This window comes from Ambystoma mexicanum, chromosome 10 (genome assembly GCF_040938575.1).
Source record: "Ambystoma mexicanum isolate Mex_15411 chromosome 10, UKY_AmexF1_1, whole genome shotgun sequence".
Lineage (NCBI taxonomy): Eukaryota > Metazoa > Chordata > Amphibia > Caudata > Ambystomatidae > Ambystoma > Ambystoma mexicanum.
Genome location: NC_090932.1, coordinates 280,340,318 through 280,355,996, shown reverse-complemented (window position 1 = coordinate 280,355,996; position 15,679 = coordinate 280,340,318).

Sequence of the window (15,679 nt, the reverse complement as noted above, 5' to 3'; positions counted from 1 at the left end):
TTCAGTCTCAAAAGTTGTTTCATCAGAGATTATTCTTCTCAATCTTAAAAATTGATGATAAGACAAGTTATCCTTGAGAGGTCTTGAGTGGTGACTTAAATAGTGTACAGTGTTGTTTATATCAGTTGTTTTGCAGAACATATTTTTGAAAACACGATCTCAACATCCAGGAAGTGTAGCTTGGAGTTGCCAGTCTCGACCATGAATTGTATTCATTGGTGTATCGAGTTAAAATATTGTAAAAACTCAACCAATTCTTCCTTCTCTGCTTTCCATATATCAAAAGTGCTGTCTGAAGCGGACATATTCTTTCTCTTTCAGAAAATGAAACGAAATGCTAGTGCGAATAGACAGTGTGCTGTGTGAAATTGTGTGCAGTTGTTAGGTCCTTTTCTCCAAGGCTCCTAGAATCCGGAACCTGCATCATATAGGGCAAAGTCCCTCACTCCCTGCTTGGAGCAGGAGCTGGTCTTCTGTACCCATACTCATTGACGAGGGACCCCTGTCACCTGCCCTTGCCTGGTGCTAAAGGAGCAATGGATCGAGGACTCCAGTTGGCATCTTGTTGGCCGTAAGTAGCTGCTGTTCTTGGATGGCCTGCACGGTCACTTTTGACTTGCGCCAGAATTTTTTGACACAATTTTAGGTATCCAGCTAACACATGTTGGATGGTGGGTGTGCCTGGGCTGATTTTACACTCTACTGCAAGTGACACAGTGACTGCGGGATTCCCATTAATGGGTCCCTTTGAGCTGTATCTGTTTGGTCACTTAGCCAGCATACTTTGTGGAGTTGATTTGGTTTTTAAGTGGGTGAGTGCACGGGCCTCCAACAGGACTTCCTATCATTTACTTGGGTTAATGAGTACTATTTGGGAATTCTGCTGGAGAATTGACATAAGCGAAGGCTGCGTTAAGATTAGATTAGCTCGTGGACATACATTAATGGCTTCGTCAAATAAACAGCTGACGGATAACTGTGTTGAACTTCCTTCTACTGTTGACACCATTATATATGGACCAGAATGTACCTACCTGTCCTCTAGGTGGCTTACCTGTGCTGTCCCCGCTGACAGACACCGATATGTCAAATATGGTGTCATTTGAAGAGCGGCTCTTTGGATTTTGTTGTTTTAGACGGCCCCTCATTAATGACAAATGTTGAGAGGTCTTTGGAAAATAGTCAGATCTCCTTCTCTGCGGGGGGGGGGGGTTTATTAACCCGGATACACATTTTTCACGATCACCATCATTGTTTATGTCAGAATCTTTGAAAGCTGATGTGGAAATTGGTTCGGCGTTGGACTTATCATTTCAACCCTCACCCTTCAATTTAGGTGGGCACATCTTTGCATGAATTACCAAATACTCCAGGAGTCGCTCTTAATGCCCTAAATTTCTTTTTAGCCTGGCCAAATCCTGTGAGGACATTGCAGATCAATTTTGAGAACAACGACACGCAATTAATCAAATGGCAGCTAAATTAGTTTTTCTGGAGGGGTATATATGGAACTTTGCAGTCTAAACCTAACTTTAATTCAGATAACATGTCACAAGGGAAGTCTTCAGATCTATATCCCCTTGTGGTGTCTCAAGTGTTGTCCGTGCAAAATACCCTTCTGCTATACCCTTCTAATGATGGTGAGAGACCATGTGAGACAAATTAACCCTCAAATGGGCTCGACTCTTGCCTTCTCCATTTTTGGCTTTGTTACATGATTCAGTGTGGCACATATTGCATGATATGATCCGATATTTTATTTCTATTGCGCTCATACACAAGTGTTTCAGAGCGCGACAAGGCAAGGGAGTGGAAGAGGGGAGAACAATACAGCGATCTTACTAGGCATCTTACTAGGCCCAGTGACATTGAGAACACGCAAGTGCATGGGAGAGGGAAGGGGAAAAGTGCATGGAAGAGGGGGAGAAATGGTAAGTGTGGAGCAAACAGATAAATAATAATAAATAAATAATGAGGCAACAAACAGTGGTAGTGCAGGCAGCAAGTGGCAAGTGCTGGGTTTAGGCAGCAGACAGGGTATGTCTGATAAGTGCAGGAAGAAGAAGGGTGCCTGTATGGGTACAGATACAGACCCCAGTGCAAGGGGTGGCCCTGAGGCATTGCGGGAGGATGGCAGGGTGAGCAGGTGCCTGGGCCGGAAGACAGAGGGTAGGCTAGGTGCACGGTGCAGCGAGAGAACAGATCAGTAGAGGAGAGGGGGTGGAGGGTGAAGGCAGAAGCAAAGAGGAAGGTCTTGAGGTGTTTCCGTGACCAGAGATGGTTCTCCTCAAGTTTCAGAGTGGCAGGGAGGTGGTTCCAGAGGATGTCCCCAGACAAAGATGGAGATCTACCCCCAGCGACTGACCCTGAGGGAGTTAGAGGTAGAGGAGCGAAGAGCTCGAGAGGGGAGGTATTTGGGGAGGGATAACTGAAGGTATTTTGGATCCAGGCCCCAGAAAGCCTTGTGGACAATGCAGAGGATTGTGAATGTAATCCTTGCATCCACTGGGATCCAATGGAGAGATTTCAGAGCTGGAGCAATAAGATCCCAGGGCTTGAGGCCAAGGACAAGTCTTGCAGTCCTGTTCTGGATTAGTTGCAGAGGGTGGAGAGAAGAGGCAGGTAGATTTAGAAAGAGGCTGTTAGACAAGTCCAACCTAGAGAGAACCAGAGCTTGGGAGACTATACGCTTCTGAGGGAAGGAGAGGAAAGACAGAGTACCTCTGAGGAGTTGCAGTAAGAAGTTTGACTTTTTAGAGACATTAGAGATATCGGCGGTGAAGGAAAGTGTGGAATCTAAAATGACCCTTAGGTTCTTAGCTGCACAGGTGGGGGAGGAGGAGGAACAAGGGAGGCTGGCCAGAGAGTGAGGGGAAAGGAGGGTGGAGGTGAGCCGATGAGGAGGATCTGAGTCTTGCTGGCATTCAGACAAAGATCGTTGGTGGCACACCAATCTTGAATGGCAGTTAGGCAATCAGAGATGAGAGGAGAGTAGGTGGCGGAGGGTAGCCTGAATATGCATTGAGTGTCGTCAGCATAGCACTGGAAATTGGAGCAGAAAATGGGAATGCAGTGAGCATGAGTTGCCAGGTAGTTGTTGAAAAGCCAGGGTGAGAGATTAGACCCCTGGGGAACACCACAGGTAGAGAGAAAGATAGATGATAGGAAGGACCTATGAGAAGGTTTGTCCTGAAACTGTGAACTTGATAACTCAAGTAAGTCACTCTTTGGACCCCAAACTGCAGGAAAATGTGAGAAAGGCTGTGGAAATGTGGGTGTCCGACATTACGCTGGAGTCGAGAGATATAGCTACAAATGCAGTTGCTGTGCCATATTTCACTGAAAAAAATTGAAAAATATGAAAAATCCTCTAAGACAGAGTAATAAGGGATCTCTGCATTTCTTGAGGAACTTGAGGTGGTGTATCACCTTAAGTCCTACTAAAGAAGAGCTTAGTGTCCTATTACTTGAGAACTATGGACCTTTAAAGCAACATTTCACAAATCAGATATAGGTGGTTGTTGCTAAACCTGTGTTATCACCTAGGAAAGTAAAAAAATAAATGCAAACATCTTGCAAAATCTGCTTCAATAGGGGACAAAGGCTTGATTAAAAAATATCTAAAACCGGTGTCAGACCTCATTGTAACCGTACATCTGAGTGCACTATCAGTATTGGGGAACTGGCCAAAAAAACCTTGGGTAATTACGAGGAACTATCCCCCTTGGCATCGCTGATAAATGAAATAGAAATGGACTCTAATAAAGTGCATCATGTTCAATCTAGCTCATTTGTTAGTGTTTCATCACTGGTAAAATTGAAACCACTGGTCCCGATTTTCTTGCCACGGGGCGTAGGTGTCTCGAAAAGGAAATATTTAAAGTTGATTACTGCTCCACAAAAGGAGAGCCAGATAGTGGAAGACACACCATGACCCGTACAAAGACCACTGAGCCCTTGTGACCCTGACTTGAAGACGATGTTGCCATCAGCACTGCCTAGATCAAGGAACTGTACTTTAGAAAAACATGTTAATTTTCCCCCTGTTTTTACCACACTACAGGAGAAACGAAATAAGTTATCTGAATTACATCCAGTACTTGTCTTAGAGGTCAAAATGCCAAATGTACAAACTCCTATGGTACCACCCTTTGTGACTTTGGAGGGAAAAAAGTATTTCGTAAATGGAAAAACTCTTAAGTTGACACAGAATAGGGTGCAGGGCTCTTACTCTTTGTTCCATACAACTAGGAGGCACAATTCAACGGAAAATGCCAAGACCTAAGTGTGTGATTTAATTCAGGGAAATCAGCTAAATATCAAGAAGGGTGAGAACATTTTGGAGTGTTCCGTTAACTTTTCGGATGATCATGTTGTATATCTGAAACAGGTATTTATGGATCTGGACTCCCACCCCTAAATCAGTCTCATATTATGGCAGTCTTCTCAGAAATGTCAAATCTCTGTTATATATCTTCAGGAGATTTAGCCCAGGTGAAATGTGTGGTTAAAGAACATTTTATCTGGTGAAGATATATTTCTACTTACAAATGATTCGAAATTTGGGGTTCTGTTAGAGCTGGTTTCTTTCCCTGGGTTATGATGTATTGCAAAATCTAATTGAAAATGAGCATACTAGTGAATCTTTTTGTAGCCTAAATGTGTCTTCTCAATTGCAACCATTGGACGTGGTGCAGCGTTATCCTTTACAAATAAGTACAGTCTCAAATGATGATTCAGTGCGTAAAGAATTTGATCAAAACCTGGTAGAAGTGCATCCCTCTGATGATAGGAACTCTATATCAACTGGCCTACATGGGGGCAGACCTGGTAGTTCTAGATTTGACTGAAAAAGCCTGTTCTCCTTGGTCTCATGGAATTGCAGGGGTCACACCTCTTTAACAAAATAATATGAGTCTCTAAGGTTATACACCCTTGTCTACAAGAGACGTGACTAAAAACTGAGCCTCTGATGGATGGTTTTACCATTTTGTCTGGGAATGCCACAGAGGCCCCCGGGGAAATCCAATGGAGGGCCTTATGTGAGCACTTAACAATGGTATGGGTCTAGCAATGAATAAAGTTGAAACACACAGAATAGACATTCAACTGGTAAGGCTTATCCATACTCATGGTCAAGTCTCTGGGGCAGTATTGTGTCATATCTTTAATCTATATTTGAACCCTAAAGCTCGGTATATAGCATCCTTCTTAGATGCTTTGTCTGATCTTCTGTCGGATTTATTAGAGAAATCAAATAGTGCTGTGGTTATTGTCAGGGACCTAAATAACGAGTGTCTAGACCCTTGCTATTATAGGTCTAAAGTAAGATCTAATGTATCTGGAGTGGCAAAGGAAAGAGAGTTGAAAAGTTGGGACTTTACTTTGCTAAACAGTAACATAGTGGGCAACACGCACCCTCATTTTACATGGAGAAATGGTTTAGCAAAGTCTAACTCAGATTATATGTGTGTCTCTAACGACATAACTCGGAGATGTTCTAAACTGGAGTTAAAAAATATGAATTCAAGTGACCGCTGTTTTTGGGGGTGGATATTGTTGAAACTGAGAAGCTAACTGTCAATATTGTTGTAGATGTTAATATAAGAGATCATTCATTGGTCTGGAAACCTGGGCTAGCGGTGCATTTTTATGAAAATATATTGCAAATAGCAGGAACCGAAAATGATATGTTGTTAAAATCATCCAGTTATGATAGAGCAGTCCAAAAAGTGTTACAAAATCTCTATGGTCCAAAAGTGCGGGTCTCCAACCCCTATAGGTCAAGCAGGTTTTTAGGCACAAATATGATAAAAAACGATCTGAGGGGACACATGCCTTACAAAGAGACTTGAAACATCTAAATATGGATAGTAGTACCTATAATCTGGAGATCTGGGAGTCGCCTTTCTCTAAATGATATAGTGGGCCAGAGCTTACTATAGTGCGACTCAGCATAGGCTCATGTTGGTCTGACTATATGACTGTTGATTTAGACGTGGTTCAGATGCTTATTAAAAAAGCAAAGGCTCAAATGCCCCCGGCCCAGATGGCCTAGCAAAGCAATACTAAAATCAAATGTTAATTTATGGGCAGCTGTTTCAAAATATCTTGAGGGAAAGCTTTCTGCCGGTGTCTTGGAAAAAAGCCTTGATTGCTGTTATTTATTAAAATGCTGATGGGCAACACCTTAAAACCTATTTCCCAATATCGCTATAGGACACCTCAAGTAACATTTTTGGGGCATTCATTTTAAGGGAATTGCGGCAGTGGTATCTGCGGTAGGGTGCCTGGATACATTTCATTCAGGCTTTAGACAGGCTGTGAGTGCAGCGGACAATTGTTTTATTATTCACCTTTTACACACCCAGGACAAACTGCAAAAAAGGGTCATTTTCTTGATATTATGCAGGCCCTTGACCAGGTAAATTGGCCAATACTCTGGGCAAAATTATATAAATTAGGCTGTCCTTGCAGTATCATTAGCATGTTGAAGTAACGGTACACCTAGACCAGAGTGGTAACTCAAGTAGTGTATTAAAACCTATTGTGGTGTACACCAAAGTTGTGTTTTAGCACTGCTCTTATTTAATTTATATATTAATGACCTTGGTGATATTTTTGGAAACATTTTAAATAATCCACCCAACCTGATCACCCTAAAAATAAACCACTTGGCCTATGCAGATGAAGTTGTTTGTTCTTACTAACTCCCATAAGTTCACGAAGTGCTTTGACTTCCATAAATTCCAATTTTTATCTTTGGACCTGCATCTAAATGTACATAAATTGAATATTTTAATGATAAATGATAATAAAATTATGAATATAAATTTGTATTGGGTTTTGGATAAAGTACGTTTGGGGGTGGTCCAAAATGTGAAATATTTGGGAGTAATGATTTCTGCAAATAGAACAAAGAAAATTTATTTGGACATCATGAAAAAGAAAACTAGGATGAATTCTTAAACGATAGCGGTCTTTGATAGGAAATTTCGTCACTTTTCTGCAATCCCCTTGGTCAAATTTTACCACCAAAAGACAGTGCCTCGTTTGCATTATGGTTCAGAAACAGGCCTGTTGTTAAATGTTTGGGAAAGGTTTGAAGCATTTTTATTGAAAAGGGTTCTAATTCTCTCCCAAAAGAGAGCATGGCAGTGCGAAGACACGAGGTGGGTTTAATCTCACTTGATGCCTGTGCTGACTGGAAAAGCTACCAATTGTTGAGATCTTTTTTATTGCCTCCAGAAAATTGTGTGTTCTCTGCTTTAAAGGGATGGTCTAGTAAAAACTTTTATTTTTTACCTGGGACCCGGTACCTGGGAGCACCGTGGGGAGCCTGAGAGCCCCAAACGGGAAAGCAGATTCAGGTAGAAACAACGCGGTTGTTTTCCGCAATGCCGCGTTGTTTCTGCCTGAATCTGCTTTTCCATTTGGGGCTCTCGGGCTCCCCGTGGGGAGCCCGAGAGCCCCAAATGGAAAAGCAGATTGAGGCAGAAACAACGCGGTTGTTTTCCGCAATGCCGCGTTGTTTCTGCCTGAATCTGCCTGAATCTGCTCCCCGTGGGGAGCCCGAGAGCCCCAAATGGTAAAGCAGATTCAGGCAGACACAACGCGGTTGTGTTGGAAAACGCTGCGGTTTTTCTTTCCAAGTTTCTCATGCTCCTCCGAGCTGGAGGAGCCTGAGAAACTTGGAAAGAAAAACTGCAGCGTTTTCCAACACAATAACGTTGTATTTATGTTTGCGGTCGCTTCAAAAGTGACCGCAAACATAAATACAACGTTTTTAAAGCTGCGGTTTTATTTCTAAGTTTTCCGGGCTCCTCCAGCCCGGAAAACTTAGAAAAAAAACTGCAGCTAGTGCTTATTTTTTGTAAAAAAAATAAATAGCACTTACCGAGATTCAGCTGCAGCTTTCCTGCTCTGGTCTCCGGTCCGGGTCCTCCGAGTCCCGGCACTAATGAAGGGAAAGCCACCCAGCGGTAGACTTTGTTTACTACAGCTGGCTGGCTTTTCCTTCATTAGTGTCCCAAAAGCAAAAGCCAGCACAGGAGGGCCTCCATTTCACAAAATGGCTGCGCCCCTGTGCTTGCTTTTTCGAATTTTGAGCTTGAATAGCTCAAAATTTTACATAGGAAGTTTTAAAACGGAGGATGCTAGTATTTTTTTTTTATGTGGCCTATCTATTTTTTAAATAAAAATTTTTACTAGACCATCCCTTTAAGACTTGAATGAGTTCAAAAGCTCTTTTAAGTTTTGACTGAATGGTTCTTTTAACAACCGAATCATTGGGTGCTGATAACATTCTGGTTGAGGATCTTCTTACCTCTATCTTCTTTATCTTCTTACCTCTCCAAAGAGAGTAAACGAGTTCTTTTTTAATTTGATTGGATAAAAAATTGTGCCTTAGCTATGGATTACCATCTCTTTTATCATTTAAATAAGAAATTAAAGCCCACAACGTTCTACCTTTTTCTTTGCAAAAGCACCCATGTAGAAAATAAAGACAAGATATGTTGTGTTTTAAACAAAAGTTTCTCTCTACCAGAGAGGTAATGGGTGCTAGGGAATTTTTTTTTTAGGAGGAATGATCGTACTTGCAGTTTATGTGATAATGAAGTATAGACACTTTTCCATCTTGTGATTGCTTGTGAAGTCCTGTCTGAACTACGTTATTATCTTTGGTAGGTTTGTTTATGATTAATGTTTTTTAAAGACAGAGCAGTTCTGGTCGAGAATTTTAAACAGTAATGAAATTTCGTTGAATATTGCAATTATACATTTTTGGAAAAGTATTTTTTTTAAATAATTGATTGTATCTTCAAAGGCTTTTTGCTTATGAATTTTATATTCCAATGATGTTGTTTTAGATACATTTTGATTGTATTGTAATTAATAATTTGCAAGTGTTATTTAAAAGGTTTGTTATAAACTATATGCAATTAAATAAATAAAATAAAAATAAATTAAATATTTTGAAAATATCATTGATGTATCTTTTTCATATAACTCCTCTGGATGACCAATGATAATGCAGTGGGACATGTGTATTCTCAAGGTAAAACATACATATAGTGTCATATACCAGTGCCGTGGCTGACCCCATACATGTCCCGGATGCCGGCGTGTAAAACTGAGTGTTGAAAGAAAAAAAAGTTGTTGTGCATGATGATTTTTGCCAGTTCTAGAACACAAACTTTATCAGCTTGGCAATGGCCCACCGGTAGAAGGGCCCACTCGAGTGCTTCCAAACCTGTATGTGATATTGATGTATACAAGATCTGCATATCGAAGGAAACCAGTTTGCTGTTGGGTGGAAGTGGACCGAGTTCTCCGATACGTTTGAGGAAGTTATATGTATCTCGTAAATATGTTGAGGTTCGTTGTACAAAAGGTCGGAGAACTTTATCTAAGTAGAGGGCCAGATCGAAAACACCTTTTTGCCCACTACTATTGGTCTAAGTGGGGGGTTCTTTAGATCTTTGTGGATCTTCGACAGACCATAAAAAACAGGTGTTATTGGGAACTCCTTAGTTAGAAAGGCTCTGGTTTTGTCATCAATCCATTAATTGTGTAATGCTTTCACTAGTCTGTGCTTAATCAATGTTCCAAACAACGGTGTGAGGTCCACAGCTATCCTAATGTAAGTTTCTGTATCATTAAATAAATCCCTGCAGCGGGTGTTATAAAATCAAGTCTCCATTATCATCAATGCATCTAAATTGTCTGCAGGGGGCCGTAAAACATGAAAATGCAGACTCTACATTATTTCCACTGGTATGACTTACCAGAAACAGAGCACATCTTAAAGAGTAGGTGTTAGCCTGGGTGCAGCCCCTGGAGAATTCTAGGCATCTGTACTCGATGATTTGAATTGAGTAAAACTAAACCAAAATGTCACTAGGCAGGTTGCATTTAGTGAGGCTTATTCTGTGATCTTGTAACTTGGCCATTAGAGATATTGAGCCCCACCTGTCTCAAGCTAGGTTGGTATGGTATGGCATGGTAAGAGGGTCTTATGCAGCGGAAACGTCCACGTTGGCTAGGCCTCACGGTGCAGAATAAGAAACCCTGAAAACTCCACCGCATTTAGAAGAAAAGATATATGAATAAGGAAACAAGGCATGTTGCTGTTTGCTTGAAAGTGCTATGGTAGCACCTTTATATTGGTGGTGTTGTATACTTCAGGTGCTGCATTAGAGCATCCTCTGAACGACCCTCAGGTACTCACTTGAATTGATCGTGAATGCTATATAATACGAGCGTAGTATTTAATATGAGAGCCCCAAGTATGTTATGGGCTAATTATGCTGCTCCCTGTTATTCAGGAAATTAAGATTAGGCCAACAATGTTCCTCCATATGCAAGTATTTTCCTCCATATTCCTCGGTAGGATAGCTCAGAAGCAATGTGCTCGCCTTGGAAGCAAGACAATGCAGTGCACCACAGGTTCGATCCCTGGTTCTGCGCTTAGAACCTCTGGGTATTAAGCGCGTTATAAATAACCAATCATATCATAAGCGGTGGTCTCCATAGACCCTTCCTATCAAAAGACATCACGACATTTCCTTCCCACACAGTGATGGCGGCCCAAACTAAGTCCACCTCTAGTTCTCTGCCTGGCTGTGTGGCAGGCCTATCCAGGGTAAGCTGCTCTGTTTGTGCTTCCCGATTTCTATTTCAGTATTCATTTCTCACAGGCATTTCAGACTGTCAAAAGGCACCCTTCATTGTTGAATAAATCCCATTCTAATTCAATAAAATAAATAATGAAATGAATTGCTGACGAATCAAGGTACCCAGCGTGACAATGTGCAATGGATTTGAATAGGCTGGACAGAGACTTGTACGTAGAACTGAGTGCTATAAACAACTGGAATGTATCACTAACCAACGTTGAGATTAAACCACTGTATTTTTCCTTCTATTTCGTTTTTTTTTACATTGCAATTCCATATGGTTACATTAACATCAAAAGATGTTCAAAAACGACATATTCCTTGAGCTTACTTAAAAGGTAGTTTCGAAGTAACAGCCTTTGTGTTAGATGAAAATCTTACAAAATAAGCAATGTGTGTGTGTGGTGGAAGCAGACTACGCTGGTGATGTATGGGGCATGCACAGAACCTCTGCAAGTTAATGATGGGAGAGCCATAATGTTGCATGCAATGTTTTACGAAATGTCCAAAGAAGTCTGAGAAATGATATGCTCGCTGGCCTCTCAGGACTGCTTATTCAAAAATGTTCAGAATGTACCCATAGCAGAGCAGCTAATTTAGATTAAATGTGCCTTGGGCTCATAAATTCTTTATATGAGATCTGTTGAAACCCAATGTGATCGCACGCATCATTAGAGTTGAATTAGTGCTCATTATACCCCCTTTATCCATTATGATTTATAAGAAACTAAATTTGGCAAAACCCCCTTGCGATAGCCGACAGACACCCTGCAAATAAGAGACATTGGCTGGGCACATACCTGCAAATAAAAGGCAGTCGCTGAACTGTACATCTATAAGCAAGCTTTGGCAATGCCTACTGTTTGGGCTGTTGTGTAGGCATGAGAAAGGCACTTGCCAGGAACTGCTGTAGAGGTATTAACTGGCCGTTGATGATAGCAGGTGCAAAGGGGTGTGAGTACCTGGGCATCTAATAGCAGTGCCTGACAAATTCCTAATACTAATATACAAGCCAAAACTGTAGGCTTTGCCAATGATTGTTTTTGAAGGGCTTCAGGGAAGGACGCGCATAGTGGTTATGTATCGAGCAGGCTGAAGGCAGGCCTGGTTTAGACCTGTGGGGTGTTTACTGCTCCAATTAAGTCATTAACTCTAAGAAGACTGCTTTGAGAAAACACTGTTTGATGGTAAAGCCTGATTAAAGCAAGCTGAAAGAGTTCCCATGAGGAGATGTTTTGGGCGGGGAGAGGCGGGAACTGGGTGAGAATGGCCCTAGAGATGGGCAGTCATTGGCAGTGTCATGGCTGGGTGTATACGAATTGTTCGTTTGACAATGCTCGAATTACAATTGACCTTTTCACAATTGACCGAATTGTGAAGGTCAATTGTAACATATATGCGGGGGGAAACCCCCCGCAACCCCCACCCAACCCAAACCCGCCCCAAACCCGTATATATATATATATATATATATATATATATATATATATATATATATATATATATATATATATATATATATATTACCAAAGCGAGAGATATATATATATATTACATGGCCACGGTAGTGGCCATGTAGTTATGGTTAAGTTGCTGTTTCCATAGGAAGAGCACTTTTTGGGTGGCTTATAACTTCGCTCTCCCTGGACGGATCCTCACCAAACTTTGCAAAAAAAGTATTTGGGTCACTCTGAATATTTTTGCAAAGTTTGGTGAGGATTCGTCCAGGGGGGGCAAAGTTATAGGGGGGTCCCAAAACTTTTTTTTTCCCATAGACTGTATGGGAAAAAATGTTTGCTCGCGCCTACAGCCCAAACCGCTGGAGGGATTTCCACCAAATTTGGACCAGGAGCAGCGGCTTGGTCCCGAAAGCGTGCTTTTGCAAATTTGGTGAAAATCCGTCCAGTAGTTTTTTTTAAAATGACCAAAAAGTAGGTAAAAAAAAATTAGTGATATCTGTGTTCGGTTCGCGGACACACTTCCCTGTTCGCTCCCGGACAGTGTCCTGATTGGCCAATCGTCTTGCGTGATGTTCACGGACATGCAACGTGTTCGCTGATTGGACGGCGTGGAGCGTGAAGCGCGTCAGATTTTTCGGTAGCGCCCGCCATCTTGGATTCGCGGACGTCCGCAGACAGCGCGGTGAAACTTTGTTCAAAATGTGTATTTAGTAGAGTGTGTTGGTGTGTAGGAGTGTTTGGGGAGGGTGGGAGTGTATGAGATAGGATGAAAGTTGTGTTTTTTATGTGTTAGACGTTCTTTTTGTGTTCGATTTGTTTGCGGACATCACGGGTGTTCTGAAATGTTCTGAATGAACTGACTGGGGGGTGTTCTAAGGACTCAATATGTGTCCGTTTTGTTCGCAAGCAAAGTGAAACTGTTCTAAGAACACTCGCGGTGTCCGGGGAGTGTTCGTAGGGGGTGTCCTGAGGACGCTGTCCGTATTGTTCTCTGTCAAGTTGAATGTGTTCTAAGAACACCCGCAGTGTCCTGAAATGTTCGCAAATAAACAAAATGGGGGTGTTCTGAAGACACTTCTAAGAACACTCGCGGTGTCCGGGGTGTGTCCGTAGGGGGTGTCCTGAGGACGCTGTCCGTATTGTTCTCTGTCAAGTTGAATGTATCCTAAGAACACTTGCGGTGTCCTGAAATGTTCGCAAATAAACAAAATGGGGGTGTTCTGAAGAGGCTTCTAAGAACACTTGCGGTGTCCGGGGAGTGTTCGTAGGGGGTGTCCTGAGGACGCTGTCCGTATTGTTCTCTGTCAAGTTGAATGTGTCCTAAGAACACTCGCGGTGTCCTGAAATGTTCGCAAATAAACAAGATGGTGGTGTTCTGAAGACGCTTCTAAGAACACTCCCGGTGTCCTGGAATGTTCGTAGGGGGTGTCCTGAGGACGCTGTCCGTATTGTTCTCTGTCAAGGTGAATGTGTTCTAAGAACACCCGCGGTGTCCTGAAATGTTCGCAAATAAACAAAATGGGGGTGTTCTGAAGACGCTTCTAAGAACACTCGCGGTGTCCGGGGAGTGTTCGTAGGGGGTGTCCTGAGGACGCTGTCCGTATTGTTCTCTGTCAAGTTGAATGTGTCCTAAGAACACTCGCTGTGTCCTGAAATGTTCGCATATAAACAAGATGGTGGTGTTCTGAATAAGCTTCTAAGAACACTCCCGGTGTCCTGGAATGTTCGTAGGGGGTGTCCTGAGGACGCTGTCCATATTGTTCTCTGTCAAGTTGAATGTGTCCTAAGAACACTCGCGGTGTCCTGAAATGTTCGCAAATAAACAAGATGGTGGTTTTCTGAAGACGCTTCTAAGAACACTCGCGGTGTCCGGGGAGTGTTCGTAGGGGGTGTCCTGAGGACGCTGTCCGTATTGTTCTCTGTCAAGTTGAATGTGTTCTAAGAACACCCGCAGTGTCCTGAAATGTTCGCAAATAAACAAAATGGGGGTGTTCTGAAGACGTTTTTGAGAACACTCCCGGTGTCCTGGAATGTTCGTAGGGGGTGTCCGTAGGACGCTGTCCGTATTGTTCGTTGTTAAGTTGAAAGTGTTCTAAGAACTATCGCGTTGTTCTGAAATGTTCGTAGGGGGTGTCCTGAAAACGGTGTCCGTATTGTTCGCTGGCAAGTTCAAAGTGTTCTAAGAACACTCACATTGTTCGCGGACATTAAAAGTTTCCCATAGATCATAGTTGAAATGTTTGACTCTATGGATGTGATATGCTGCGGTGGTTGTTGCCAGGGCATAGAGTCTTGGGTGCATGGCCATTTGGCCATGCACCCAAGACTCTATGCCCTGGCAACAACCACCGCAGCATATCACATTCATATTTGCTTATAACTTTGGGTGAAAAACAAATGTATGGTTCTCTGTCAAGTTGAATGTGTCCTAAGAACACTCGCGGTGTCCTGAAATGTTCGCAAATAAACAAGATGGTGGTGTTCTGAAGACGCTTCTAAGAACACTTGCGGTGTCCGGGGAGTGTTCGTAGGGGGTGTCCTGAGGACGCTGTCCGTATTGTTCTCTGCCAAGTTGAATGTTTCCTAAGAACACTCGCGGTATCCTGAAATGTTCGCAAATAAACAAGATGGTGGTGTTCTGAAGAAGCTTCTAAGAACACTCCCGGTGTCCTGGAATGTTCGTAGGGGGTGTCCTGAGGACGCTGTCCGTATTGTTCTCTGTCAAGTTGAATGTGTCCTAAGAACACTCGCGGTGTCCTGAAATGTTCGCAAAGAAACAAGATGGTGGTATTCTGAAGACGCTTCTAAGAACACTTGCGGTGTCCGGGGAGTGTTCGTAGGGGGTGTCCTGGGGACGCTGTCCGTATTGTTCTCTGTCAAGTTCAATGTGTTCTAAGAACACCCGCGATGTCCTGAAATGTTTGCAAATAAACAAAATGGGGGTGTTCTGAAGACGTTTTTGAGAACACTCCCGGTGTCCTGGAATGTTCGTAGGGGGTGTCCTTAGGACGCTGTCCGTATTGTTCGTTGTTAAGTTGAAAGTGTTCTAAAAACTATCGCGTTGTTCTGAAATGTTCGTAGGGGGTGTCCTGAAAACGGTGTCCGTATTGTTCGCTGGCAAGTTCAAAGTGTTCTAAGAACACTCACATTGTTCGCGGACATTAAAAGTTTCCCATAGATCATAGTTGAAATGTTTGACTCTATGGATGTGATATGCTGCGGTGGTTGTTGCCAGGGCATAGAGTCTTGGGTGCATGGCCATTTGGCCTGGATGGCCATTTGGCCATGCACCCAAGACTGTATGCCCTGGCAACAACCACCGCAGCATATCACATTCATATTTGCTTATAACTTTGGGTGAAAAACAAATGTATAAGGAACAAAGGTATTAGATACTATGGATGTGATAGGCTGCTCTGGTTGTCCTTATTATTGTATACTTACTGTTTGGTCTAGTAATGGGAGTCCATGTTTTTCTTCTTCATTTCTGTGATAAAAGAAAATAGCATGTTAGTATTAGTATTTTTAATGACTTATTAC